Source organism: Lepus europaeus, chromosome 19 (genome assembly GCF_033115175.1).
Source record: "Lepus europaeus isolate LE1 chromosome 19, mLepTim1.pri, whole genome shotgun sequence".
Taxonomy (NCBI): domain Eukaryota; kingdom Metazoa; phylum Chordata; class Mammalia; order Lagomorpha; family Leporidae; genus Lepus; species Lepus europaeus.
Window position 1 is genome coordinate 61,409,689 of NC_084845.1, and position 27,396 is coordinate 61,437,084.

Genomic DNA, 27,396 nt, shown 5'->3' on the forward strand with positions numbered 1-27,396 from the left:
AATAAGCATGGGGGTACAGATAACTCTCTCATATGCTGATTTCATTTTCCTGGAGTAAATTCCTAGGAGTGGGATGGCTAGGTCATATGGTAGGTCCGTATTCAGATGTATAAGGTATCTCTATACTGTCTTCCACAGTGAATTTACCAGTTACATTTCCATCAACAGTGGATTAGGGTACCTTTCCCCCAGCGCTACTTTGTCTCTCTGAAACTGGAAGCTTTCCCAGCATTGGAGGGTTATAGAGCATTCACGTTCAAAGAGTTATCGATAATTTCTGAGAAGGGATATTTAAGTGTTCTCACCACAAAAGAATTTTAGGTGATGTGTATGTTGATGTGCTTGGTTTTGCATTTCTACAACATATTCATATATGAAAATGTTAGATTACATGCCATAAATATATCCTACAATTTCTGCTTGTCAACCAGAAAAATAAAGAATACAACCATATTTTAGTTCCCTATGAAATGATTTATTGACTATGTACTCCTGACGTTTGGACCAGGCATTGTGCTGTGATATAAGGTACACACAGCCACACCCAAGGGGCAGGGTTATAGAAGGCTGATGGCTTGGATGTGCGTATCTCACTTGCTCTCTGTTGGAACTTCTACTCAGGACCTACCCACTGCACGCAGATGGAGTCTGGGGACTGTGTCTCTGGTTGTGAAACTTCCCGAGATGGCTTGAAAAGTGAGCAGGTGGCCAGTGCCGCGGCTCACTTGGCTAATCCTCTGCCTGCAGCACCAGTACCCCGAGTTCTAGTCCTGGTTGCTCCTCTTCCAGGCCAGCTCTCTGCTGTGGCCCGGGAGTGCAGTGGAGGATGGCCCAAGTGCCTGGGCCCTGCACCCGCATGGGAGACCAGGAGGAAGCACCTGGCTCCTGGCTTCGGATCGGCGCAGCGCACTGGCCGTGGCAGCCATTTAGGGGGTGAACCAACGGAAGGAAGACCTTTCTGTCTGTCTCTTTCTCTATCACTGTCTAACTCTGCCTGTCAAAAGGCAGGTACAGGGAACTTAATTACCTGGGATTATGGCCCAGGCTTGTTTTCTCCCAGTGGGTGGAGGCAGATCTCGGAGGAGACCTGGCACTGCAGCTGCTCAGCCCTGGCTGGGCTTCCTTTTAATGGGGGTCTGCACAGAGCTGGAGAGCATCTGTCTTCGGGGCTGAATTTCTGTTCCCCACTGGAAAGAACCTCTCTACCCCACAGCCCCGTGGAGTCTCTCTGTAAGCCGGCACTCATTGCTGAGAATACAGCAGGAACCGTTCACGCTAGTGACTCAGAGACCCTTACAACCTGGGTGGGTGTTGTAGGACTAAGCAAGCAAAGGACATGCAAGGGTCAGTGTCATTCTTGTACGATAGTGGACCTCAACCTTGGGATGCATGTTAGAACTTGTAAAATAGCCTTTGCCAGTATGCTATGCATATCAGTTAAATAGAAAGCTGCGTGACTGGCCCTTGCGTGAGTATGTCTTAAAATCTTCTTATGTGTTTTGGATGTATACCCAGGGTTACAAATTACTAATTGGATATGACTTGGGATGGCCACATTGAATAGTTAAAAGAGGTGATTAATTTTGAGGGAAAATCAATGGAGAGATAACACAGAGCATTAGCACAGAAAAAAAGGAACTTTCAAGTAAATGAAATAGAACAACACAAAAACTACTTTTTGAAAGAAAAATTTCTGGTTTCACCCTTCATTAAATGAATTTTAACAAAATCACTTGTGAGAACCCAATTATTACTTGGGAAGACCAAATGGAATAAGAAACACAACGTTAGACAAAGAAAAAGAAATGGAAATTAGAAGTAAAAAGTACTTGACTGATGATGAAGAGGGAAAAGGAATAAATAGATGATAATGAAAGAAATATCAGAACCATTCCCCGAGTGGAGGAAAAGACTGGAATCTGAAATTTAAAAAGCCTTAGTGGCTCCCAAATAGAATAGAGATTAAAAATCCCACATACTAGGTGGAAGATATGAGAACAGCATGAAATTGATTATTTTACTTCTAATAGGGCTCTAAGGATCCTTTATGTAGTCAAGGAATCATTATTCTCTTAGGAAAACGAGGTATGTATCTGGAGACTACAGGATTCAGTAGCTACACCCTATGTCCCACGTAAGAAATTATTCAAATACTGTGAATAAGGATGCAGTCTTCCAAAATGACCAGGGTAATTTAATTTGGAGATATTGATGTTTGATACGCAGTGGTGGGCCCACCACTTACCATGGTTTGAGCTAGGAATCTGACTTTACAGTGGTGTGACAGTGATACGCGTTCAGTGGAAACTGAAGGTCAGCTGTTGCTCTTTGGGCTGGCAAGATGCATGCAGTTCTCGCTCTTGATGCTGGGCAGCTTGCAGTCCGCTGCGGAATCACGAAGGTGAGCAACCGAGGCTCTGCGGTGTACTGTGTTCCTAAGCCGTGATCGTTTCTTGAGCTGTTTTCACTTCACAGTGGGCTTATTGGGATGTGTCCCCGTAGCAAGTCGAGGAACTTCTGTATACCCGTCCACTCATACGCACACAAACACACATGTACACTCACATATTTGTGCATATAGGGATATTTGAAATAGTACATCATTTAATCTGAGACTAAGATAGTAGATCTGAAGGTTTTAATACACCTCACAAAAACCAAGAGGTGGAAAGAGGCCTGAGGAATCCATGTTCTAGAGGCCTGGACCAATGGGATGTGGGTATCTGGCCACATGGAGAGAGACAGGAAGTAAAAACATGCTAATACATTTGGGGCCAGGTGATACAAGCGGACAGGTAGGCTGCCTCGGCTGCTGTGTGACTGCTTGATCTGGCCTCAACAGTGGAGACACGCAGGAGTCACCCCTGCTGTCAACCATGGACCTGGAGCCTGAAAAATCTCATAACCAGGTGTGTGGGTGGTGGTCATGGCGAAGAATTTGAAAAAAATATTGAGTGAAAATGTGAGGAGCACAACAAGGCACATTATGTCGATCAAATGGGATTAAAAAAAGCATCAAACCAAGTGTAGAATTGATCACAATATTTAAAAAAACACTGACAGAATTCCTGTAACACAAGTCAGAGATTCTTAAAGGAGTTTAAAATGCAACATGCACAAAGAATAAAGGATATTTATTAGTTAAATCAAAATGGTATGATTTGAATGCAAACATGTCAAAACTAAAAACCACAATGACTTGGACCAAATAAAATTATGGTAATTTAAATATAACTCATTAGAAAAATATTAGTGATAGATTTAGTAATAAATTTAGGTTTGAATTTTTAATTCTACATTTAAAAGCCAAAAGCAATATGTACTAAAACATTTTTTAGGCCATGTGCCAAGAGTAAACCTTTATTTTGTTTTTTTTTTTTTTTTTTTTGGTTTACAGCAAATACAATTGTCAAAAAATTAATAACATTAAAAATTCAGAGACTTTGCAGTTCACATTTCTAATTATAACTAGTGAAAATGGATAGCAACAGTTGCAATTATTGTAAAATCTTTTTTATAATTTAAAAACACAAACCTCTAATTAAGGAAGAAATCTGAAATATAAGTTTTCTGGGTAGGCAAAAAAATCAAAAGATCAGCATACATTATAGTTCACATGACCATTGTTCAGAGAAAATTATTAGCATAAAAACCTCATAATAAAGATAAAAACTATTGAACCTGAGAAATGATGAAAAGCATGGAACAACGTACTGCAATAATGAAGGCAGAAATAATTAGTGATATAAGAGATCAAATTAAAGAAACAGGGAATGTGTATTGTCAAAAGGATAAGTAACCCCCAAAGAATGGACACTTAAAGTGACATATTTGATTATGAAAAATAGAAAAAGATAAATACATGCAATAATTAGAAAAACACATTTGACAATATCATAGGTTCTATGAAAATAAGTAAGGTATGAGGATATTATATATATGCTGATGGTCATATTTTATTGATAACTTGGTTCTTGTTTATCTCAGTGTTTTGAGTATATATGTCTCACCATCAGGTTTGTTCATATTGCAAGCATTCTACCCCATCACTTAAATTTAGGTCACACAGCTTTCTTCCTAGTACCAAGGTTTCACCTCTTCTTCACAGGCTTCTATCTTTCAAGTAGAACTATTTTTTTCTAGCAATAAAAGGGAGTTGTTTATAACATAGTCCTGAAAGTAAACGTCTAGCTTGATACATCAAGGAGGAATTCACCTAATAGAGGCAATGTATGTGTGTGTTTGTTTTTCTGTACCAACACTGCATGCACAAGTGACTCTCCTGTGACTTTTATTGCACCAGCTAGAAACAAGATCAAACACTCTTTTCCTTAATGACAACTTTGTTTCTAAAACTCAGCATTGTGAAGTAGTTAACTATCAGATTTTCAGACTATTGTTGCCATTGAACTCGTTGAAATATATTTTACTTTGAAAGGGTACATTTCATTATGCTACTGGATTATCCATGAAAATGCATGAAGGGACCTTCAGCTTTGTCATGGAAACCTTAACAACAACAGCATATCAATGTTCTGACTCTTGAGTGCAAAATCCAGTGTTTCAACATTGAGGCTCTTGGGAAATAATGGAAAATGGTGAACAATGGCTTTGGAATTGACATAAAAAGCCTGTGTATTCAAAGCACAGGGTCTTTGTGTGAGACTTGGCAAAAGAGATATCGACAAAAATGCCCAAAACGGAGTATTAGCACTTAGAAATTGCCATGTTGGGTGTTCACTTTTAGCTTGGCGATTCCGACGCTGGTCGATAGGCTGACATCCCGTGTCTGAGCCTGGATTCTACACCTGGCTCTGCTCCTGCCTAGCGTTCCTGCTGATGCAGTGTCTGGGAGGCAGAGGTGTGATGGCTTAGTGATGGTGTTCCCACCGCCCACGCCAGAGACCTGTGTTGAGCTCTCAGCTCCTGGCTTTGGCGCCAGGTCGGGGCTGTTGTATGAGTTTGGAGGAGTGAGCCAATAGGAGCTGTCTCTTTCTCAAAAATCTTTGCCATTTTGGTGTATTAAAAATATTTTTCTCAGTTTCCTCACAGTTTCCCATTTATAAAAACCACCAAGGTTTCTAAAGCTGGAGCTAGGTTCTCTGACTGAAATAGGCATAAACTTCCTTGGAACAGATTTGCCCAGAGCTTTATATGCACTCCCAAGAGAAAATTTCATCAGTGCTTGGACTTAGGTTGATAAGCAGTAGTTGAAAAATGTCTGGTATCTTCAACACTTTATTGTTAAACAGCAGTTTATTTCTACCACTCTCTAGAGTCTTACTCACATGTTATAATATCTTAGGATTATGTTAAGATTATGATGCTATTGAGATCCTGAATTAAAAAGATTTTACTCAAACCGTTTCTGCTTCCTAAGTTAGAATCTAACTTTACTTTATAACAAGGAAGAAGTCTATATAAGCTTTCAAGATTCTCAATATTGTAAGACATATGCCTATTGGATCTTTGTGTTTTTTTTTCCCCTCCAAAGCAAGAAATGAAAACAGCCTAGGTAAAATGAATAATAAGCCATAGGGTGTACAGTTTTGGTTCATTGATTACTGTCACGTTCTAAGTGAAATTATGTATTTGAATTTTGATTTATCATCTGTGTATTTATTAAACAGATACACTTTGTTCTGTTGAAAAATCCTTGAATGTATAACTTAAACCTTAAATTATGACAGATAAAATTATCTGAATTGCTCTATTACACTTATCAGAATGCTCCATTTACCTGTGTGGTGAGGTAGAGATGATTCAAAATGTTATTTATTGTTTAAGAAATGTATCAGTCAAGAAAAGCATATAAACTAATACATATATTTTCAGGTGATTAAAGGAAAAACAAATACTAAGCTGAAGTATTTGTTAGTCTAAGAAGCAATTTATAATGAGTAAATGACAAGCAGTAGACTTTATTCCTGCTTTATATCACTGAAGTCCATATAGCTTGATCTTAAATTCTGTGGAAAGGTTTGTAACTCTTTAAGCTGTTCTTGTCTCATCTTGAATCCTACCTTGGGAAAGGGAATTAGGTTGTTTAGTATCTTCATAAAATTGTCACGCATTTCTGTATATTCTTTTGGAGCTATTGCAATGATAGTTTATGTGATGTTTTCATGCATGCACAATCCTGAGAATGATTATTCTGATGTAAGGACTTGAAGCAGAACATACATCCATGGAATCACAGCCACTGCTTTGGGAGTTAGGATACAAAGAATGTAGAATTTCGTGTTTTCATGGATAATACAGATAAGCTGTCTCGAGTGATTATGTATGGAAATGCTGTTTCTATCATGTTCCTATCTCTTCACTTCCTTCCATGACTGGCTCCAATTTGCTCTTAGTTCCATTTCTGTGCTAAGAGATCCTGTTGATTTTTGATCAAGTTGCCCATTGATCATAGTTGCCTGGCAAAATCCCAACCAGGGTTCAATCTAGTTGTCCAGCTAACTTAAAGCTACACCTTAGTTTTAACCCCACAAGGGACGGATGTTAAAATCCATCAGTTTGTAATTTCCATTCTTCCCAAGGCAAAGAACTGTATGTCAACCTTACATTGTGCAAGTGTCTTCTCTCCCATTCACAACAGCAGACTCTTGAATCTTTCTTCGCTCTCTCAGATATCCTACTCCACACCACCTACCTGTTCTTGACAAACGATCCGTCTCTGAAGCCGAAGTGGACAGTGGAGTCCATCATCTGTAACTCCTTCAGCTGCAGCTATTGTGAATCATGGTGCTTAATGTGGACAGCCCTCCAGAACCTTCCCATCTTAGCCCCCAGTGTAAGCATCCCTCTTTCATTTAATTTTTAAATATTTTAAAAGATTTATTTCTTTGAAAGGCAGAGTGACAGAGAGAGGGAAAGACACCCCCCCCGCCCCCCCCCCCCCCCCACACACAGGGCAATATCTTCCATCTACTGGTTCATTGCCCAAATGCCCACAACATGAGTGGGGCCGGGCCAAAGTCAGGAACCTGTAACTACGTTCAGTTCTCCCATGTAAGTGATAGGGTCTCGAGTACTTGGGCTGTCATCTGATGCCTTCCCAGGAGAATTAGCAAGAAACTGGATTGGAAGGGCACTCACACTGACATTCTGACAGGGGCTGGGCGTGTCCAAGTGGTGGCTTAGCCTGCTGTGCAGCAGTGCCTGCCCTACCTCTGTCGTTTTTTTTGTTTTTGTTTTTTACTTTTTGACAGGCAGAGTGGACAGTGAGAGAGAGAGAGACAGAGAGGAAGGTCTTCCTTTTGCTGTTGGTTCACCCTCCAATGGCCGCCGCGGCTGGCGCGCTGTGGCCGGCGCACCGTGCTGTTCCGAAGCCAGGAGCCAGGTGCTTCTCCTGGTCTCCCATGGGGTGCAGGGCCCAAGCACTTGGGCCATCCTCCACTGCACTCCCGGGCCACAGCAGAGAGCTGGCCTGGAAGAGGGGCAACCAGGACAGAATCCGGCGCCCCGACCGGGACTAGAACCCCGGTGTGCCGGCGCTGCTATCTGTCGTTTTAAGGTCAAACCCTACACCCCTGCTCAGAAACTATCCTCTTTAGCTTTCATAGCGACCTGGACTCGCCAGTCCTCTCTTACATTTTATATCTTGAACTTCTGCCTCCTTCCTGACTACTCCTTGGCATTTGCCTGCTTTATCCTACATTTAGCTGTGGACATGGCCCTCCCTTCCTTCCTTTTGTAGCAGAAGTCCACTAAGTTGACTTCTTTATTTCCTCAACCTCTCCTCAGCTGCAGTCTGCCATTCTCATTCTGGCCTAGTGAAGATTCTTTTGCTTTGTCACAAATAAATTTTTTAAAAGAAAGATTGATTTTTTTTTATATATTTGAAAGACAAAATTACAGGAGAGAGAGAGAGAGAAAGTGAGACAGAAAGAGATACTCCGTATGCTGGTTCACTCCCCAGATACCCGCAATGGCTAGGGCTGGTCCAAACGAAAGCCAGGAGCTTCCTTTGGATCTTCCAAGTGGGTGCAGGGGTCCAAGCACCTGGGCCATCTTCCACTGCTTTGCCAGATGGATTAGCAGGGTGCTGGATCAGAAGTGGAGCAGCTGGGACTCCAACCAGTGCCCATATTAGATACTAGCATCGCAGGTGGTGGTTTGACCAGCTATGCCACAGTGCTCGCTCACAAATTCTTTAGTAATAAGTCCTCTAGATGAATTTTATATTTGTGTATTCCTTGTTAAAATATTCTTAGATTTGTCTAATTTTTTTAAGATCAATTTGTCTTCGTCCAGCTTTTATAGCAGGTTGCTTTTGAGATTACTGCTTAGATATTACTTGTTCCTTCACAGGCTTTTCCTTGGAAATACAGTTTATTTCCAAGGGAATATTTACTATCTGCCTAATCATGATTCCCAAATCACTATCTCAAACATAGAGATCTTTCTTGAATTTTAGGACAAATTTATCAGAGTTCAAATTCTGTCTGAAATAAGAATCATGTTTGTCTCCTGGATTTTTTTTTTTTCTTCTCCAGGACTTTCCTGTCTCAGTATTTAAACATCATGCACCAAGGTTTTGGGACCAGAAAACTGGACATCATGCTTGACTTCTGTTCTTCTGTTCCTCATTCCTCAAACCCAGGAATATGTTGTGTTTGGATGTATTTTCCAAGTCCAAAGTATCTTACATTTCTTTACATTTCCATGGAAACTCTCCTAATTTAGGACAGTATTCTCTCTTGCTATTGAATCCTACTTCTTGTTTATATGCTGTGGACAGTGCTAATGTAATTGCTTCTTCACTTAACACCCTGCCCCAAAATTGGTCCCCTGAATGCAGACCGAAAGCTTTAACACTGTTCTAAAATCAAAATGTAATTATAAAACTCACATGTTTTAAATTACTCTAACCTTTGCATGTAAAATGAAATCCACATATTCATCATAGTTTACAAGATACTCAGGAAATGGTCTTTGAATTTCTATGTAGTCTGATTTTCATTACCTAAATGCAGTAGGCTTCAGCCACAAGGAGCTGATTTTGAAAAACTATTGGAATCACCTATCCTTCTTATTTTTTTGTATTTTTTTTTACTCTGTTATTTTTTTTAACTTTTATTTAGTAAACATAAATTTCCAAAGTACAGCTCATGGATTACAATGGCTCCCCCCGCCCCCCCCCCCCGCCCCATAACTTCCCTCCTACCCGCAACCCTCCCATCTCCTGCTCCCTCTCCCATTCCATTCACATCAAGATTCATTTTCTTTTTTTTTTTTTTTTTTTTTTTTTTTTTTTACTTTTTGACAGGCAGAGTGGACAGTGAGAGAGAGAGACAGAGAGAAAGGTCTTCCTTTGCCGTTGGTTCACCCTCCAATGGCCGCCGCGGTAGCGCGCTGCGGCCGGCGCACCGCGCTGTTCCGATGGCAGGAGCCAGGTGCTTATCCTGGTCTCCCAAGGGGTGCAGAGCCCAAGCACTTGGGCCATCCTCCACTGCACTCCCTGGCCACAGCAGAGAGCTGGCCTGGAAGAGGGGCAACCGGGACAGGATCGGTGCCCTGACCGGGACTAGAACCCGGTGTGCCGGCGCCGCAAGGCGGAGGATTAGCCTGTTGAGCCACGGCGCCGGCTAAGATTCATTTTCAATTATCTTCATATACAGAAGATCAACTTAGTATATGCTAAGTAAAGATTTCAACAATTTGCACCCACACAGAAACACAAAGTGAAAAGTACTGATTGAGTACTATTTATAGCATTAAATCACAATGTACAGCACATTAAGGACAGAGATCCTACATGAGGAGTAAGTGCACAGTGACTCCTGTTGTTGACTTAACAAATTGACACTCTTGTTTATGGTGTCAGTAATCACCCTAGGCTCTTGTCATGAGTTGCCAAGGCTATGGAGGCCTTTTGAGTTTGCCGACTTCGATCTTATTTAGACAAGGTCATAGTCAAAGTGGAAGTTCTCTCCTCCCTTCAGAGAAAGGTACCTGCTTCTTTGATGGCCCATTCTTTCCACTGGGATCTCACTCACAGAGATCTTTCATTTAGGTCTTTTTTTTTTTTTCCAGAGTGTCTTGGCTTTCCATGCCTAAAATACTCTCATGGGCTCTTGAGCCAGATCTGAATGCCTTAAGGGCTGATTCTGAGGCCAGAGTGCTGTTTAGGACATCTGCCATTCTATGAGTCTGCTGTGTATCCTGCTTCCTCTGTTATTTGTGAAGCCTAGGATTCACTGAAGGCAACACTAGAAATAATAAAACCCAAACATAAATCAGCTTCTGGTAAGACTGAGGTATTTTCAGACATAGATTCTATATATTAATCTCTCTTTTTCTTTAGTTGATGTCTGACAATTAACAAAATTATGAGACATGCAAAACAGGAAAAGCAACCCATTGTAAAAAGACATTAAAATCAACAGAAGAAGATGCAAATATGACTCAGATGTTGGTGTTGTTACAAAGTGGCTTTAATAAACACGATCAGTATTAACGGATCAATGGAGAATTATGATATGCCCAGTTAGATTGGGATTCTTGGCAGAAATAGGCAAGCTGTAAGGAGATAGAATTTATTTCTTGTTTTGTCATTTGATACTGAAGATTGAGAATTCTTTGAGTAGTTTCATCAGTTGACAAGATAGCTCTGGAAAGAATCAGCAGACTTGAAGACGGGTCAATAAAAACTACTCACAATGAAATGCAAAGGAGAAAGGAAGGAAAGTGATCAGAACATCTGGGTACTATGGTACTATGTATAATGGACCAAGATATACATAAGTTGAGTGCAAGTAAAAAAAAAAAACAGAAGAAATACTTGAACAGATAATGGTGAAGAATTTTACACAAATTATTGGGAGGCATTAAGTCACAAATAAGTTCAGAAAACTTGAAGCTAAATAAATAAAAATAACCTATAAACACACACCCATTATCATAGTCTAACTACTTATAGTCAAACAGTAACAGAAAATCTTGAAGGCAGTTTCAGGAGAAAAACAAAAAAAGCAAAAATAAGATTTTTGTCTGACTTCTCATCAGAAACTATGTGAGCCAGAAAGCAGTGGAATATTTAAAGCTATTCTCTTTTCTGAAGTTCAAGTTGACCAAGGGAACCAATTCTAGTTGGCTTATTCTTTTGATGTAATCCTCGTATTATTTTTAATATTGCCATGCTTTTTGAATTACGTGATGCTCCATGTACATTTTATGCATTTTCTGTTTCCTATTTGAAATTAGAATTTCCTCTATGATACTCTTGCTTCCTTTCAACACTTCATGATCTGAGTGGAAGGGGTGTTTCTTTGATGCTATGCTGGTGATTTCTATTCCTTTTCATATGCATTGATTCCAACACTATTTCTGGTTTTGAAACTGTTACTTGTAAGTTCTATTTCCACATCTTTTTTGAAATAACCTTATATTTCCCAAGGTCATACAGATAATCTCACTAACAATTCGGGACTGCAGTATTTTTATTTAGCCTTATGCATTTTGTATTTGTATTTGTTTTCTCCTATACAAATGATTGTGTTCCTCAGTGACACCTACAGAAATACTTATTTATCTTAACCCACGATTAACTTAAGAAATTTGCAAAAACAAATACCTATACCACAAGCATTTTATCTTAAAGGGTGTCAAAATAACTCACTAGCTCACCTGAGACTTTGGCATGTAGGGTGTCTGATCACAAGGATATGTTGTGGTATCACTCCTAAAACAATGACATGGATTGTACGCACTTTGATTTTTTTAGATTTTACTTTTCTTTTAATAGTTGTTTTTTTTTAGAGGCAGAGTAATACAGAGAGGGAGAGACCGAGATCTTTCTTCCGCAGGTTTACTCTCCAAATGGCTGCAATGGCCAGATCTGGGCCAGGCTGATGTCAGGAGCCCAGAGCTGCTTCCAGGTCTCTTAGGTGGGTGCAGGTGCCCAAGGATTTGGGCCATCTTCCACTGCTTTCCCAGGCATAGTAGCAGGGATCTGGATCTGAGATGGAACAGCTGGTACACGAACTGGCACCCATATGGGATGCCAGTGTCACAGGTGGCGGCTTAATCTTCTATACTAGAACGCCGGCCCTGGATTGTACACTCTTCTATGGAGTAAAGAAGGCAACAGAAAGCTTCAGGTTATAAATTGATTAGAGTAGTAGAAAGATGGCAGCAGATGATCTGAAAAAAAATCACATAGGAGAAGATTTTTCTTTTTTTTCTTGACAGGCAGAGTTAGACAGTGAGAGAGAGAGAGAGACAGAGAGAAAGGTCTTCCTTCCGTTGATTCACCCCCCAAATGGCTGCTATGGCCGGCGTACTCCACCAATCCGAAGCCAGGAGCCAGGTGCTTCCTCCTGGTCTCCCATGCGGGTGCAGGGCCCAAGCACTTGGGCCATCCTCCACTACCTTCCTGGGCCACAGCAGAGAGCTGGCCTGGAAGAGGAGTAACCAGGACTAGAACCCGGCGCCCCAACTGGGACTAGAACCCGGGGTGCCGGCGCTGCAGGCGGAGGATTAGCTAAATGAGCCACGGCACCGGCAAGAAGATTCTTGAATTGAGACATCTCCCTGTATCTGAGTCAAGCTTTATACTAGGGATCTACTAGTATAAACCATAGCATATGACCATAGTCTCTTCGTCTATCGTAACCTCCGTCATAGGTACTTCTCTCTTCCCTAATGGTTGACACTGCCTTATAGCTCCCTGGTTTTCAGCCTTTGAATTTAGCAGGACGTAAATGTGGGAATGTATTTTAAGTTTATAATATATCTCTAGCCTAGGCCTGAAAGTAATAGTTGGAAAAGGCTGTTTTTTTTTTTTTTTAAGATTTATTTATTTATTTGAAAGTCAGAGTTATACAGAGAAGGAGAGGCAGAGAGAGAGAGAGAGAGAGAGAGAGAGAGAGAGAGAGAGAGATTTCCCACATGGGTGGCAGGGACCCAAGTACTAGGCCATCATTTGTTGCTTTCCCAGGTGCATTAACAGGGAACTGGACTGGAAGTGGAGAAGCCAGGACTTAGCGTTGCAATACGGGATACGGGCACTGCCACTGGAAGCTGAGCCTGTTGTGCCGTAACGCCAGCCCCTCTGCTATTTTTTAAAGCCTACACACAGACACATAATCATCCATTGAAATATAAATGCACACATATATGTATGATTTTGCTGGTATTATGATGCAATACATTTTACTAAAGATATTTTAGGGCTATATGTTAATTATCTTGAAAAAACATTTGCCAAGTTTATATATACCAAATATTGTATAAGTAGTCTAATTATATTTATGGAAACCAAAGAGAATATGCCTTTGAATTTCTTGTTATAATAATATCTTCATCCCAATTGTGAGGTGTCAAATGTCAGCCGATGAAGCATTGTGTGCAAAGCCAGACATCTCTACTTGATATTTTTTGCCAGCACTTTTAATTGTTTTGTGTGGAGTTGAGACACCGTCTAGGACCCTTTGACTTCAGCCTGAAGGAAGATTCAGGTGGCGAATTATGTAGAGCAGATGTGCTTGTATCAGCCTCTGGGTTTTTGTTGATCAGGAGGCATCTAAGGCGTGGTTTGGTCGTCCTGCCGCGCCTTCCTGGTTGTGCAGAGCCTCAGAGTTCAGCAGGGGCGAGAGCGTAGGGCACTCGCAGGCATACATTGGTGTATGCACTTCTGTGTTTCCAGGAGTGCCTAGGAGCTTTTCAGTCCCCCAGCTGGACATTTCATTCCCCAGCTGTTCCTTTTAAACTTTCTGACTCACCTGTTGCTGGCTTCCACTGTTACCGCGATTTCGGGCATCCATGAGGTTTAACAGCCACCTTGAACTATTTTTCACAGATTGCCACCCCATCTCCCACCCAAAGGGTCTGTTTGCACTGAGCTGACTCTTGAGTCTGTTAAAATAAAGACGTTGTCGCAAGCGTCGTCTCCAGGGAACTACCAGACCGGCGACACTGTGAGACTTCTCTCAAATCAGGCTTCGAGGAGGCCCCCGTCCGGTTCCTGCTCCTTCAGTGGGTGCCCTGCTGATGTTCTCTGGGATGTCGCCCACCTGCCACTGGGGAGTGGCACTTAGGCAAATAAAATAAACAAATGAATAAATAAAAACCTCATTCAACATTCTGTGTTTCCTGAGAACTAGTGATTTTTCTGAAGTAGATACAGTTCGGGATTGCTGCAAGCATTTGCTTCATTCAAGAGGTATGAGCACGTTGATTGTGAAAGTTTTGACCAGTTTTCCTATCTCTTTGATGGAGGAATGGATTTTTGGAGGGTTTTACTCCATCAATTTCACTGACATAACCCATTTCAGTCCTTTTTTTGATTCCTTCCTTCGATCAAAGTGAGATGGAGATATTAAAAATATTTAAAAAGTGCTAGCAAGAGAATGGTAGGAGGAACGCCACTCATCTTTTATTCCCTAGCAAGTGTAGAGGCTGCACAGTGTCTGTGCTGAGGACACACACATGGTGGCTTTATACTGTGCTAAAAGTTATTGGTGTTAAACACAAGCCACAAGCAGTCCGTTAACAGGGAGAGAGACAAGTGTGTTGAATTACAAAATAGAATCTTTATGCTATAGGTAATAAAATATTGGCATGTCCATAGAAGGCATTTCATGCATGGGAACTTCATACCATGGGATTTTCATGTCTGCTAAGTAACTGAGGGGAAGCAGTGACCTTGTTTAATGGATTCTGGGCTTCCTAACCTGTGAAGTGAATCCATATACCTTCTGGATTGCTCTGAGGGTTGTCAACAATACATGTCGTGTGTCACAGAACAGGGACTCAATTCAGTAGAAGGAACACTTAAACAGCACAACAGCAATAGTTATTACTTAATCTGCCAAGCCTCACAAGTGCAGGCGGAGGATGTTTTCCAAAGTTTCCTCGCCATGGTGTAGATTTCTGGAAACTCAGGTTGGGGCATGGTAGTTAAATGGAAAACAGTCGATTTTGTGAATGCGCCATTCTTGAATTAAAACATGAATGTGTGGTAGATGAGGGTTTGGTGTGGTGTGGTGGTAGCCATACGTAGGGGTCGCATTGCCAATGAGCCTCTGTGTCCTAGCGTGTACCCTAACATGCAGGAGATGATGCGGTGGGGTTCACGTGTTTCCAGTGACTAAGAAATGCCCTAAGGAAAAATCAGACACAGAACAGGAGAACTGAGGACAAGGAAGGCAGAAGAGTAAGAGGTCATCTATAGAGGAGAGAAGGAAGAATGGATAAATTAAAGATAAACCGAAAATTTGATGGCTTTTTTTTAGAGCTTTTATTTAATGAATGCATTTTTCATAGGTACAGCTTGAGGAATATAGTGGTTCTTTCCTCCATACCTGCCCTCCCACCCACACTCCCATCCCACCTCTTAGTCCCTCTTCTATCCCATTCTTCATTATGGTTCTTTTTTAGTTTAACTTTATATACAGAGGACCAACAATTTGATGGCTTCTTAAGAAAATCATGGCAAAGTGGGGAGACTTTAAGATCCCTGTTGCAAAAGAGATTGGAGAAATCACTGTATTTCAGATTCTGGCTTGGGATGCAGTCTTATTTTTCCTCCCAATTTAAATTGCACTTTGCCTCTCCCCTTAGAAATGGCAGAGTAACCATAGCAAAGTGATTGTAAGCATATGGTGTGTGTTAATGCGATCGTTTGCTTCCTCATTATGGATTTAGTATGACCATTAACATCTAACTGCCTGATTTCCCAATAACCATTGAAAAATTAGAGCTGCATCATTGCCACCCTGGTATTCACCATAATAATTTTGTTATTTCTAAAAGCATTCTATCTTTGCAAAATGCTTTGAATCATTTTTCTTTCGTATTTTGACTTTTTGGCCTACAGTGATGTGATTTATTTGTTAATTATGTTTCTGTATAAAGTAAAATCGCATAGTTAATCTTGAGTAAAAAATTATTAGTTATATTCCATAATATTTAGGATATTGTTACTTTATGAGATTAATATGTACTTGCCCTTTTCATATCTTGGTCTGTATCAAAGCTTTTAAAAATGATTGTAATCTACATACTTGTCTATGGTAAAACACCCAAATCTTTTCATGCTTTGCTTTTTGTTTCCACAAATTGCCAACAATCAAGTTTCACTGTGTGTGTACATGTAGCTCATTATTTAGTGGGAAAAAATTCCTGTGTAGCTGAAGACTTTTTTTTGTGTTTTTGATTATAGAAGTATGTTTGATCTTTGAGTGATTTCCACATTGGGAACTAGGTACGTACATTGCAAATGAGATATGCATATACACACTGCAGACAGACATGTACACATTCTCTCTCACACGTGTACATGCACGCCTATACTCGCCAGTCTACATTCACATTTACACTCAGCTACACGCTTTTACCTGTGCATGATATTCACGTACTCACTCCCACATGCATATGCAGGTATAAAGTTATTTAAAATGATTTAAGAAGTTTGCCGTTTGATTTGGAATTTGGAGACCTTTTATGGCACTGTATTATTTTCACTAATATTGATGGGTAAACCTTCTGAGATTTGGCTGCCTTTCAACTCAGATGTGAATATACTGAAGTATTTATGCATTTCATTTTGAAACGTTCCAAATGCTTCTAGGAGATTTCAACCTTTAATTTTCTCCTTAGGTATTGATTAATCTTAAAAGCATCTGGGGGCAGAAATGTACATAAAAGGCTGTAATTTTAATTTTTCCTTAAAGTTACGGTTAATCTTAAACTTCGAAAAAAAGTGTGGACAGTCGTCAGTTAAATGTATCTCCCATTAGGATTACAGCTAAGGCACAGGGATTCTGCCTGTTCTCAACGATGTGCCTAGTTTCTTATGCCTGTGTTTCTACTGGTTCTTCCAATATAGTAGGTATATACTTCATCAACATTCATCCCACATCCAATCTAGACAAGTATCATGTCTGTTCTAGTCCTATCTGTTGTCATCTGGACACCTGTCTGCAGTGCTTACACCATCTTTATTATGAGAAAACAGTCCACAGAAGTGAGGGAATATGTAACAGTAACATCAGCCTGACGTTGGCCTTTTTTGTTAAAGAGGGATCTAAACAGGCTCAGCAAATTGTAGAGAGAGATGGTACTTAGATGATGCTCCAAGCCACTGGGATTTTTGGATGTAGGAATGAGATACCAACAACAAACTATTCTGTTTGTCATTTGTAATTTTAGAATTTGAGCTTTACCCTATGCCTAACTCACTAGTCTCCCGTTCCTTCCCATACTTCTTTTAGAGATGAGAAAATGGAAACCCAAAGAAGGAAAACAACTTGCCTAAGATCACACAACTAGTTTTAGTTTAAGCCAAAACGATAGAAATAATCTGGGTCCTACTCCACAGAGTCTTCATTAGACCTTAAGGATTTCTGATCACCCATCATCTGAAGGAATCGCTTGGTGCTTTTCATGATTGGAATTATCAGTGTGAGGGTAGGGCGAGTTGCAAGGATGTTGTCCTGTAGAATCTGCAGCCTGCTTCCCTCCAAACTCTGCTTTCCTGTTGACTAGCTTTGTCTCATGCTGAAGATTTTGTCAGTACCTTGGGCTGAAGGAAGGAATTCCTACCAGATTGCTCATGTTTTACTTATTGGTGACTTACCTTCATTAGTGATAACCTTGAAATCTTGCCCAGAAGTTCTTCTTTACCACGCCTTGAATTGTGAAAAGAGACATCGTGAGGGGAGCACTTCTAGATTTGAAAGGCTGCAAATGCTGCTGCCGACCCCAGATAATGTGAGCTAGGAACCTGCTCGACATGGAAGATTGAACTTCAGAGTTTCTAGAAGGGAGTATACGCTCAGTAGTTGTAAGAAGTGGAATGAGTTGTATAAGGCATTTTATTGAATTATGTTTGTTTGAGACTTGGATAATTGAGCTGGTGATCATGTTCAAAACGAGGATGTCCATGACCTACTAGTTGAATGGGGTGGAGCAATTAAGTAGCCAAGCTTTACTTGTTAGTCTAGTCATAGACTGAGTTTATAGACACAGACTGGTGGTTTAGGAGAATTTTCTAAATACATGCATAATGTGAAGTGGATTAATTCTTATTCAGAACAGGAGTTTTGTGTTAATTTATACAGATAACTATTTTGTGCCTTTTTGTTTTGTTTTGTTTTTTTGCCCAGTATGTGGTAAGATGAAGGGAGACACAGAAACTCCTGAAAGCAAACATTATCTAGGCGGCTGTGAACTCCTTTGTTGTGAATTTACAGTTAATCCTCTTGTCATCATTTTTCCAGTGGAATATATGGTCTCTTTCTACTTGGTGAGAATGCCAAATATCATTTGCAAGTGATTAAAAACCTGGTGATTAAAAAAATTTCCAATAATATTCTCATTTTGTGACTATTTCTTTGGATGATTTCTGAGAGATGAAGAAGCAATAATCACAGAATTAATATTAAGTATTTAGAGACTTTAATAATTTGGAGATTAATATTTATAAAACATTTATGGGCAATATAGCTAGCACTTAATGAAAACATCTCACATTACATTGGTATAATTAGATTGACCCATATAATACTAAGACATAAATTATGCATTTTCTCATTGATCCTTGACAAGTTTCTGTATGGAAATATGACCAAGGAGCTGACTGCTGTGGACTTCGGGACTGTTCCAATAGGGGATTTAGTAGAGTCTTGGTACTTACTAGTGGTGGGAGTTTCAGAAAGTTGATTGCACTCTGAAACTTTTTTCTTAGTAAATGACAATGGTAATTTCTGTCTTGACTTTTTAAAAAAGTATTAATGATATACCGTGAACGTGCCTATTGTGATGCCTTTAATGTCATGATAATAGTAATAATAATAATGAAAAGATAATCACTATAAGGAATAAACTAAACACAGAAGAAGGCAACTAATGCTGACTTTGTTTCAAATATGTATTCTGTTTCTAAAATATCCAGATACTTCATTCACCATATGTCACTGAAAACCAAGGTGTTTAAGCAGGAGTTGCTTTATATTTTAGGAATTGAGATGGGGCAGGCGATGAAGTTCAATTCAAACAAAAGGCATAATGAGTATTTCTTGAAACCTTTGTAAAAAAAAAATTGCACAGTTAATAAGGTGGCTTAATTTCATTGCTGGAGGCACTGATGCATATTTCATTCATTTTAAGTGTTTCCTTTTTCAGAGCCAGAATGAAAATATATAATTGCACAGTCCATGATTAGCCAGCTGCTTAACAATTCTGTCTTACTGAGTGTTTTCTGCCGTATCTTTTTTTTTTTTTTTGCCCCACAGTGGCCAGCAAGTAGACGATATTAGTTGAGGACAGAAAAGGCATTTTTGTTTTGTTTTACCATACTTGGTACCCTCTAATAGGTTATGAGGCCTATGGCATTGTTTACTACCTGTGCAATTTTAAAAATCAAAGATGAGAAAAAGCCTCCTGTACAATGTGGAGAATTAGCCCCATGGAAGGAGATACAGCAGGTTTCCCCCCGTTGATTTTGAACCGTTTGCTTCTGGTTTTAAGTCAGAAGCCCTTATGGAAGGAGAGCCGGGGCATTTATCAGAAATCGCTGTCTCCGTGCCAGGCCTTTGCCCTCACATGGAGAGCCTGTGAAGACAGCATTGGTCCAGGGCCTCACATTCACCTTCCGCCCACCCTGCCCTGCCCAATCAGCCAGCAGCTGTCATCAGGCAGGGGAATATCCTGGGAGGAGGGATTGAAACGATTTGTAAAGCTCAGGGCTGGCAATCTTGAGATTCCTGTTTAAAACAAAACAAAACAAAACCAAAAAACAGCTCTGAAATGGAGGTTGCCCTGTTGCTCCTTCTCATGGGAAGCTGGCTAGAAAATGGCCTAGGATGCTCTATGCGTGTGACTGAGAGCAAGGCAAGTTTGAAGGAGATGATGGGGAGAGAGGGGCTAATTTGCCTCCTTTTCAGTCCCTGATGATGTAGTTCTTCCTGATGGATCCTAAGGAAATGTCCATGGTAATCATTCAGTGAACCCTAACCAAGGCCAGTGGAAGTCTAGCCAGAAAGATGTGTAAGATTGTTTCCTGCACCAGGGAACCACACAGCCCAGGCTGTCATCCTCACGTAGCAGAACTCAGACTGTGCAGTGCTGTGCCATCTGGCTGTAGGCGCTAGTGGTCTCCTCTTATATCTCTACCACCCCCCCATCTCCATCTGTCTCATCCTCCCTGTATCTCTCCTTCTCTCTTCATTCTCCTCTCCTCCTCTCCCTTAAAAAGCATTTGCCTGCCTGGTGATCCCATTGATTTTCTAGTCCCAGGGTGTGGGAGTCTGTAGCCATATATCCAGTTCTTAGGCTGATGGCAGTTACATCCCCTTCTGAAGATCTTCAGTCCTGAACTGCTTCTCTACTTAATGATCAAGTTTACTTTGGATGCCTGTAGCATCTTTGCTCCTACTCTTCAAATAAAACAGTTAACTAGGGAAGCTTTTGTTTGGTTCACTCCAGCAGACCACTTTCAGTGTTTGTGTGTCAGAACTGGCTTTGAGTTTTGTTGCCAGTGTCACATCAAGTGGAACTGTTAAACATTTTTCTTGCCTTTTCCTTGGGCATATTGTTTTCTATCCTACATGTAAGGTAGAGCTACAGCCTATGCAGGGGAGGCTTCTAAAGTCTGCCTGGAAGGTGGAACTGGAGTATAGTAGAACATTCCTCCTGAACTTTGCCACAAATCACTCCTAAGGTACAGTATGTGAACACGAATAACCTCAAAAAGATCAACAAAGCCAAATGGTTTATCCTGCAGTATTGATCCAATCATTTTCTCACTTGAATGTCAGGTGAGATTTTGCCTGTATAGGCGTTAAGCTGTTTGAAAATTGTGTCTATTTAATCCCAGAGTCACATGCAGTCAGAAGAGGAAGAATCATGGTTGCACTTGCTCTGTGGTATTCACTGGGAGGCGTGGGTGGTGCACTGCCAGTCCTCGCTGTTTGTTTTCTTCCTCGAGGACCTGCAATAGAATCGCATCAGTCGGATTTACAAAAGCGATATCCCACTGCTGCGCTGCATGACTCAGGCCCTACTGTGAGCATTTTTGCATGGCCACCTGTGGCATTAGGAACACATGGTGGTAACTGACCGCTGTTTATTGAGATTTTATTAAGTGTATGAAGTATAGTGCTAAATATTCTATGTTATGGACCCATTTAATCTGCTCAAAAATTCTGTGAGCTCTGAGTTATTTTTCCCATCTCTCATATATATATATGAGATATATATATATATGAGATATATATATGAGATATATATATATATGAGATATATATATGAGATATATATATATGAGATATATATATGATATATATATGAGATATATATATATGATATATATATGAGATATATATATATGAGATATATATATGAGATATATATGATATATATATGAGATATATATGAGATATATATATTATATATATATGAGATATATATATATATGAGATATATATAATATATATATATGGATTGATTATTTAAAAAAAACTTTGAGTTTTCAGAAAAATAGTCAACAGATAACACTTCCCTACTGCTATCACACTGTGTGTACTTATTTGTGTTTGTATCTCGTATGCAAACTGGGTTATAACATTAAAATTTTACTTTATATTTGAGAAGTGGAGGGAAGGGAGAGAGAAGGAAAGATTTATATCACACTTGCTGGTTCACTTCCCAAATGCACAAAAATGTCAGCACTGGGCCAGCCTGAAACCAGGAGTCCGGGACTCAGTCCTGACTTCCCATGTGGGTTTCAGGGACCTGACAATCGAGGCATCGCCTGCTGTCTCCCAGAAAGCTGGAATGGGGAGCAGAGCCAGAACTCAAACTTGAACTTGGGCATCCTGGTACAGGATGTGGGCACGTCCAACCCATGGTAGGCCAAACGCTCATCCCAGGATGGAAGAGTTTCACGAGCTGAGAAAGCAGCATTTGGCCTTGTGGTTATCATGTCCACATTCCTCCTTGAAGGAAATGCGTGGGTTGAAGTCCTGGCTCTGGCTCTTGACTTCAGCTTACCACAAATGCAGACTCTGGGAGGCAGTGCTGGTGACTCAGATAATTGGGTTCTTGCCACACATATGGGAGATGACCTGGATTGTGTTCTTGGTTCCTGGCTGCAGTCCTGGCCCAGGCCCAGGCCTAGGGTTTATGGGAATTTGGACTGAGAGAGTAAGAATTGTTTTATTCTACTTACAACAAAATGTCTAAAGATTGAATGGTGAGCAAAGTGTTCCCAGTCATACAGATAGTTCAGCTTGGTGGTTTGAACCACATGGCTTTTGCTTCTTTGTAAGAAGAGGAGTCTCCTGTATATTTGGTTTTCATTGTCAGCTTTCTTGGTTTCCAGCTTTCTCATGAACTAGGACTTTGATGATGTCATTGCAAACTGCAAAATATTGTCACATGGCAAGCTTTCTTCAGGTAGCTTGTTGTAGTCTCAAGATCTTCCTTACAGATAGTTATTTATTTGCTGGTATAATACGACTTCCCACTGAATTAAGGGTTTGTTGTTCTGTTGAGGCTCTTGATATGGTGTTAAGGAATTTCCACCAAGGAAGACTTCAACAAGAATCAAGCTGGATGGCTAGGGTAATACTTGTGTTTATTACTCAGATCTGATGGGAATTACTCATTTTCATTTAATATACTCTGTTATTCCGCTTTCTGCTTTCTGATGCTCTGCGCAGTTTGTTTTAGTGCTTCATTTTCTCTTACATCATTTCTTTCTTTGTTCATACACAAAAAAACTTAAGCCCTAAGGAAAACATTTTTAGTTATTTCAGTGTTAACTGTTAAAAGTTACAGAAAAACCATTCACTTTATATACCTAAAACTCTGTGTCTTTATTTATTAATGTTGCTTTTGAGTTTAGGTGGAAAGAAACATGAAAGATTACACCATGGTCTGTATTTTAACAGATTTGTGGATAGATAAGCCCTTCTTGTCAATCTGAAGACTAACAGCTACCTCTCTAGTGTGTTAGTCTGCGTCAATAGTGTTAATTTTCATGACCTCTTAATGCACACTTTAAACATTTTCCTGGTTTCTACTGTTCTCTGGCTCAAAAGTAAGCAGTTTTAATTGAATTGATTTTCAAATAATAGACACTTTTCTAATTGTGGTTAGTAAACAACCTCTAAAACACACAGCAAAATTCCACATGAAAACATTGACTGTTAACTACTTCGAGTGACTGATTTACATTCTGACTCTTGAAGTATTTAAAAATGCATGTTCACCTTTTTAAAAATAGCCATCAGGGGGGCCATTTCACACATTGCAACCAATGAGTACTAAATACCATAAACGAGAATGTGTCAGGCAGATGTGTATAATAAAATAATGTCAGTCAGTTTTGCAGACATAGGGCATGTATTACAATGAGTTCCATAAAGGTTAGCAATTGGATGTAGAAACCGAAACTGTGCAGCCCCAAGTACACCAGGATGTACATGCAGTATATGTCTATTGCATGCAGATACATATATGAATATACACACATTATATTTATTTAATCAAGAGAAGTTTTTCATAGTCACTTATTTGAAAGGCAAAGCGACAGACACAGAGAGCTCTTCTATCTGCTTATTCACTCTCCAAACTCCCACAACAGCCAGGGCAGGGCCAGGCTGAAGCCAGGAGCCTGGAACTCCAACCAGTTCTCCCATTGGGTGGCAAGGGCCCAAGCACTTGGGCCATAAGCCATTGTTTTCCCTGGTGCATTAGCACAGAACTGGCTGGGAAGCAGAGCAGCTGGGACTCGAACTGGCTCTCTGATGCGGGATTGCTGCGTCACCCGCTGTGCCAGGCCAGTTCCCAGATAGTATATTTAGAGTGAAAGGTGTATGGAGATGTTTTTTAAAAAATACAATAAACAATTGCTTAAAAATCTTGTGATACTTGCATAGAAAAGATACCAGCAACCTGTTCTAGAAAAGTCAAAGGAAACACCCTGAATTTTGAAGGACAATATTACATGAAAATTTTGAAAGGAAGTGTCTCAGTTTCTCTTCAATTATGCAGTTATGCCAGCCACTTTTCCTGCAGTGGAAGTGATGAGTGTGGAGTATAATTCTCTCTGACATGGAAAGTCTCTGTCTCATTCTCTGATCCTTGTGTTCTAAGTGAAGAGCACAAGTCTGCAAAGAAAAGGTAAATGATAATCCCTTGATGTTTTCTCCTGATGTTTAACTCCTTGTCATCCTGCTGTTCTCTCTGAGCATTGGTTCTCTATGCGAGGCAAGGGCAGAGGAGATGCCATTCTGCATTGGAGGACACGAGTACTTGATTCTGCACCTGTCCTTGATTCTACAGCTCTGCTTACATCTTTCCCCTCGACAGAATCATGGGCTGCCCTCCGAACCTGGCATCCACTCTAGAGAAGAACGATACTTATTTATTTATTTATTTTTAAATTCATTTGAAAGGCAGAGTTACAGAGAGGCAGAGAGAGAAAGATTTTCCATCTGCTGGTTCACTCCCCTAATGGCTGCAATGGCCGGAACTAGGCCAATCCGAAGCCAGGAGCCAGGAGCCAGGAGCCAGGAGCTTCTTCTGGGTCTCCCATGCGGGCACAGGGGCCCAAGGACTTGCGCCATCCTCCAGTGCTTTCCCAGGCCACAGCAGAGAGCTGAAGAGGAATAGCCGTGTCTTGAACCAGTGCCCATATGGGATGCCGGCGCTGCAGGCAGCAGCTTTACCCACTACACCATAGCACCATCCCTGATGATATTCTTTTCTGTGGACAAAAGTTTAGCTTTCAAGGTATCCGCAAAGGTTTAAAAAACACATAAAAGTACCTGTAATGATTGTAGGTAAGTGTAACAATCTCCAGAAAGGGCAGAGAAAAAATAAAATATTTACGGAGTTACACTGATATAGAGTATTTGTGATTGGAGGTGAAGATGATGGATCCACGTGGAAACACAGGGAGTGGTAATGCTGACAGGTGGCCACAGAGGCATCTGCGGGGCCTGGCAAAGCAGCCTTTGGCAGATGCCAAGCAAGGTGAAGAGGAGTCGTGGGACACTGTGCTAGAGCCTGTCTTCTTCAACCGGGGTTCCCCTAGAGAATGCGGCGTTCCGTAAGGTTAGGCCAGTAATGATTTGTCACCCCTCACAAATCTGGTACGTAGCTATCACCAGTCTGGGAGAGTAGACGAGAAGTTGTTTTTTTTATATATATGATGTCTGGAGCATTTGGATTTAATTTTCTCTGAGAACACTGATTTAGAGTTCTGGTCTAGTCTCCAGATAATGAGGAGCCCTGGAAAACATTTAAGTTGAAGTGTGGCATGACATGCTTGTGTTTTATGACGACTTACCTGACAACTATGTTCAGGATAGTTGGAGAGATGTGAAATTAAAGAGCATCAGATTTTTTTTTTTAAATGGGAGGTAATGAAGGAAATGAAATTAATCAAAAGAAAGCGAGTGCACAGAATTTATTAATTCACTCACTTAAAGTAATTATTGCAGTTTGTAGGTACCTACTGGATGAAGAAAATTAGAAAAAACCACTAACCATGTAATGGAGAATCGGGTATTAAGCAAATAAACATGAATCCTGTGAATTCCCAACATGGAGAAATGCTACGAAGGAAGGTTTCTCAGTGCACTTGCCTGATAGGAAGTCTATAGCATGGTTCTGTGGACTTGGAGAAGCAGACCATGTACCTTAAGTGAGGCTTTATATCTGGAGAGTGAGTGGAAGACCAGCAGATACTTCTAAAATTTTTTAAACGTCAGTTCATTTCATTTATTTGAAAGTGGGAGAAACAGAGTGAGATCTAGAGAACGAGAGGAAGAGAAAGACCTCCCATTTGGTGGTTCACAAACCCTGGCTGCTCTACTTCCCATCCAGCTCCCTGCTAATGTGCCTGGGAAAGCAGTGGAGGATGGCCCAAGTGCTTGGGTCCCTGTATCCATGTGGGAGACCCTGATGAAGCTCCTGGCTCCTGGCTTTGGATCGGCCCAGCTCTGGCCATTGTGGCCAAATGGGGAGTGAACCAGAGGATGGAAGACTAATCTCTCTGACTCTACCTCTCTCTGTAACTCTGCCTCTCAAATAAATAAAATTAAAATCTTAAATTTTTAAAAAGGCACTGCTTGATTCTTTCATTCCAGTCTTGCTAAAGAATGCTTTTATGAAAGTTTTTATAACTCATCATCCATAGGCTGTAAGCATGAATGCAAACAGATACTCCTCTTTGTCAGTTGTGGTTGTACTTGTATAGCTAATGCATTTTATCTAGTCTGCCTGTATTGAGGTGTTCACTGGAAAAGATCCTCCTTGGACATGCCTGGGTGAATTTTCCTAAGTTGGCAAAGGAGCAAATCTATAGCTGGAGTTCAAATGAAAACAATATAAGTGAATGGAAGCTAAAACCAAAGTAGCACAATTTTTAAAAAGTTCACGTGATTATTATGAGTCAGCTTATTATAGCTGACGTCAGGAATATTTCTCATCTCTAATATTTTTATATCCTAGGTGAGTATTGTTTTTTCTTTATGAAATTTTTTTCTTCAAAATGATTTGTTCAAAATGGGAGGGGGAGAAATAATGAGTAAGCAAGGGCGAACTAAGAGCTAGCGTTCTTTTCTGCTGATTCTCTCCTTGAATTCCCACAACAGCCAGGATTGGACCAAATTGTTGCTGGGAGCCTGGAACTCAATCTGAGCCTCCCACACAGGAGGCAGGGAGCCTACTAATTGAGCCATCATCTACTTCCTCCCACAATGAACATTAGCAGGAAGTTCGGAGCTGCAGTGGAGCCAGGAGCACACTTTGAAATGGGATACAGACATCCCAAGTGGCTTCTTAACCACTGTGCCAAGTGCCCACTCCATAACAGTGTTAGACTGGTAACACGTGGACACTTCCTGGTGCACAGCAACACTGACACAGATGCATGGGGCACAAACTCAACAAATCAGGCTGTCAGCTTCCTCAATCGCCACACTTCCTCGGTGTTGGGAGCCTAATGTCTCCAATTCTTTGTAGAGTGTGTAATACATTCTTCTGCTCATGTTGCTCCTCTGAGCTGGGTAACTTTAGAATCTGTTTTCTGTATCTGCTTGATAAGGTTTATTTGCTTATTTGAAAGGCAGAAATAGACACACACACACACACACACTCTGATGCACACATGCACACACACAGAGGGCAAGAGATCTTTCATCGACTGGTTCACTCCCTAAATGGCTGCATCAGCCAAGGCTGGGCCAGGCCAAAGTGAGCTAGGAATTCCGTTTGGGTCTCCCATTTGGGTGGTAGGGTTCCAAGTACTAGGACCATATTCTGCCTTCCTAGATGTATTAGCAAGGAGCTGGATGAAAAGTGTAGCAGCCGGACTTGAGCTGGAGTTGGTGCTGGTGTTGCCAGCAGTGGCTTAACCTGCTGCTTGCTGGG